This window comes from Hippopotamus amphibius, chromosome X, assembly GCF_030028045.1.
Source record: "Hippopotamus amphibius kiboko isolate mHipAmp2 chromosome X, mHipAmp2.hap2, whole genome shotgun sequence".
Lineage (NCBI taxonomy): Eukaryota > Metazoa > Chordata > Mammalia > Artiodactyla > Hippopotamidae > Hippopotamus > Hippopotamus amphibius.
In genome coordinates this window covers 120,422,861-120,427,071 of record NC_080203.1, presented here as the reverse complement: position 1 = coordinate 120,427,071, position 4,211 = coordinate 120,422,861, and the positions used below count along the sequence as shown (strand labels likewise).

At 37.4% G+C, this 4,211-nt stretch overlaps 1 pseudogene; it reads right to left on the bottom strand.

The window, feature by feature from the left end:
* Window positions 1–834: 834 nt before the first annotated feature.
* Window positions 835–1,803, bottom strand: LOC130842260 (JNK1/MAPK8-associated membrane protein-like; annotated as a pseudogene).
* Window positions 1,804–4,211: the final 2,408 nt, after the last annotated feature.

Here is a 4,211-nt window from a genome sequence, read left to right as displayed (position 1 = left end):
TTTCTATATTCCACATATATGTGTTAATATACAATATTTGTTTTTCTCTTTCTGACTCACTTCACTCTGTATGAGAGTCTCTAGGTCCATCCATGTCTCTACAAATGTCCCAGTTTCATTGCTTTTTACAGCTGAGTAATATTCCATTGTATGTATGTACCACATCTTCTTTACCTATTCATCTGTTGATGGACATTTAGGTTGCTTCCATGTCCTGGCTATTGTAAATAGTGCTGCAATGAACGTTGGAGTGCATGTGTCTGTTTGAATGATGGTGTTCTCTGGGTATATGCCCAGGAGTGGGATTGCTGGGTCATATGGTAGTTCTATTTTTAGTTTTTTAAGGAACCTCCATACTGTTTTCCATAGTGGCTATATCAATTTACATTCCCACCAGCAATGCAAGAGCGTTCCTTTTTCTCTACACCCTCTCCAGCATTTACTGTTTGTAGATTTTCTGATAATGCTCATTCTAACTGGTGTGAGGTGATACCTCATTGTCGTTTTGATTTGCATTTCTCTAATAATTAGTGATGTTGAGCAACTTTTCATGTGTTTGTTAGCCATCTGCATGGTCTGATTTCCATTTGCATGGTCTGAAATGGGTCTCTTGTAGACAGCATATATATGGGTCTTGTTTTTGTATCCATTCAGCCAGTCTGTGTCTTTTGGTTGGAGCATTTAGTCTATTTGCATTCAAGGTAATTACTAATATGTATGTTCCTATCACTCATTGGTAGACAAGCAGATTATTTCTTTTTTTTATTTCTTTGCTTTTTTTATTAAGAACACTTCTTAGGGTTTTTTGTTTTTTTTTTTTTTGGCATTTTACATTCAATGTCCATTGGCTCCTTCTGAGAGCATCCGTGAAGGTTCAGTAAATTTTTCAGTGAACAAGTGAGAAAGGGCTGGTGTGGGTACCAACGCCCAAAGGGGTAAATCCTGCTCGAGTTTATCCACTCTGGAGATTGAGATTATTCCATAGGCATGAAGTAACCAGTGGCTGAAGAGAACATGAGTCTTTTCTTTCTGACCAGAAGATCATAGCAATTCTCTATTTTGGAAGCCAACGTACACAGCCAGAGTAACCAAAGATAATACTAATATAATGTATGGGAAGGCAAAGTATAAAAGGCCTCCACCACCTGCCTGAAGCACGGTTGAAATTGGGAAGAAGTAAAGTGCAGCATAAACACTTTTAAACCGATCAGATTCCCTAAGCCACAGGCAACCTTCTTCACCAGGAGCGGTCGGAGCAGCATCATCAACACCAGGCAGAAAGCGTAATAGATAAACACGATGGTGTATAGCGGGTAGACAGCTTCATGAGTACAGTGCACTGTGGTAACATAGTCTGGACTTGGGTTGTAAAGCATGGTGTACCAATCAGAAAGCATCAGTAGTTGAACGGATATAAAGCACACCGACTGGATCGCTCACAAGCAAGGTGATAGCTGCCATAGTGCATTCAAACAATGCAGTGATGTGTTGGAAAAGGGCACTGGAACTCTCTTTCCCCGAGTACCATTCAGTGAAGAACCAATGTAAAACAAGAGGAAGCATAGCCATAAATCCAAGATAGAGCCAATCATAAAGTTCTGGAGACTCTGTGCAAGGCTGACAATATTTCTGTGCATTTGTTCTCTGTCCTCTTGGACACACCCCACATTCTCCATATATTTCAGTTGAGCCATTTTTAAATAACAGGGTCTTCCCACAATAAAGTCCAAGGCATGCTGGTTGAATATCGACAGCCATCGGTGGCTCGCAGGTTTCCTTGGAGAGGCTCAGGGATTAGCTGACCCTGCCGCAGCGCCCGGACATCTGGGCCAGAGCCCCAGACAAGCGAATTAAAGAACTTAATTTCAATAATGTATTTTATTTAACCCAGTGTGTCCAAAACATTATCATTTTAACATGTAATCCATATAAAAATTATTAATGAGATATTTTACATTCTTTTTTTCATATTATGTCTTTTAAATCTGGTGTGTATATTACACTTCTGGCACATGTCAACTCAGACTAGCCTCATCTCAAGTGCTCAAGAGACATGTGTGTATAGTGGCTACCAAATGGGATATCACAGCTCTATAATCTCAAGGATGATCTCCTTATCATACATGAATATTAAGGATCTTATTAGGCCTTGATGATTGAACATGGGTTTATTTTTATGCACTTGATCAAAATTCTGGGAAAATCCAAAATTTTCCAAAAAAAAAAAAAAAAAAGGAATTCAGTTATTTAAGTAGAACATTCTTGTATTTGTCATCCTACAAAACTTATATTTATGAACTGAACCCCCCATTCCCTTTAGTGATTTGGTAAATCCCAAAGCAGCGTCTAGGTAAACAATAAATTGCATATCAAAAGCAAGAGTAAACTCTAAAGGAGAATGGATTCGTTCACATCATTATCTGATGTATGGAGACCACTGCTCTCCAATATTTATTGGTACTTATCTCTTGAGGTAACACCTTCAAATCAATAGCTATTTTCCATTTTTAATGTCCTTCTGCCATTAATCTGTTCTTATGTGCATTTTTCTTACTCAGCAAAGATTTGTGCAGAGGCTTGAGTGTTTTTCTAGGTTTTTTTTTTTTTCCCTCCATAAGAGCAGATTGTATTTCATTTGGAGTGTGTTAAGTCACATTGAGCTTTAAAGATTGGCAGTGTACCTTCATTTTAGACAAAAGAGAAGTAATTCTCAGGTCTGCTGTGTGAAAAATAAAACCTGGGTCTTATGTCTCTTTTTTTATTATTGTGGTGAAAACCACATAACATAAAGTTCACCATCTTAACTATTTTTAAGTGTAAAGTTTCAGTAAAGTATGTTCACATTGTGATGCAGCCTTTTGCATCTTTGTATACTTTTTTTATGTACATCTTGGTCAGGGAAGCAAGTAGCCTCTCACTGTGTGTAGACAGGCCGATCTGTTGTCTCAGGCCTTGGACGTGGTTGAATGGGGAATTTAAAATTAGGTTATGTGCCTCTAAGAAACCAGGGAGGCATTCACTCCATCCAACCCACTATGCAATGGAGGCAGACAAGCCATCCTCTCTCGTCGTTATGAATTACAGGATGGGGTATTATCTTTATTACATTACTGCTTGAATTTCAGAACACTGAAGGGTCAAACACTGAAGGTACAAAGGTCAAAATGGTCACCTGTGCCCATAATGTTTTTCCTGTGATACTCTCAGTCAGCTTGCATCCTTTTGCTTTTAGCCAGTAGATTGGTAAGACTCATCTGATGGTAACAAAGCCAGAATATACACATGTAATTTCAAACACTCAGATGCTTCAGTTAAGCCACATCTTAATGCCACCTGTTCAGAGGGACCCAGTAAACGTATTTTTAGGTACTGATGTTCAGAAATTTGCATGTTAACAGGTTTCCACATTAAACAGTGTTGGCTTGTGACTCTCCTAAAAAGTAATTTTCACTGCTAGATACCTTACTGGCCAACGAAGTAAGAGTTTTTCCTATTTTTTAAAAATGTATATTTACGGTTTGCATTTTATTTTTGTAGTGAGTGTGTATTGGTTTATTGGTGTATTTGTAATGAAATGAAATTGTTAATGCAAAAAAGTTTAAAAGACATTAGTAAGAGTTGTTCCTATTTTTGACATGACCAGTGATCAAGTGATAGATATGAAACTGTATGAATTTTAGATTGCAACTGGTAATCTCAATTTTGCAATATCACTAAATGATTTCTTAGTTTTCTAGAGGTATTTTATTGTTATTAACTTTTTCTTTTGAAAATTTTAAACCTAACAGAACAGTTGCTAGAATGGTACAATGAATTCCTGATGGCCTGTACCTAGATCCACCAATTGTTCACATTTTGCTACATTTGCTTTTTCTCTCTCACTAGACATGTATTTTCTTTATTGAGGTGAAATTTACATAACATAAAATTAACCATTTTGAAGGGGACGATTCAGTGATACTTAGTACATTCACAATGTACTAATCTCTAGTTCCACCTCTATCTAGTTCCAAAACATTTTAATTACCTCACTCCTCATTTGCCTTCCCCCTAGCTCCTTGCAACTACCAATCTGCTTTCTTTCTCTGTGGATTTGCCAGTTTTGGATATTTCATATAAATGGAATCATACAATATGTGACCTTTTTGTGTCTGGCTTCTTAGCATAATGTGCTGGAGGTTCATCCACAATGTAGCATGTATCAGTACTTT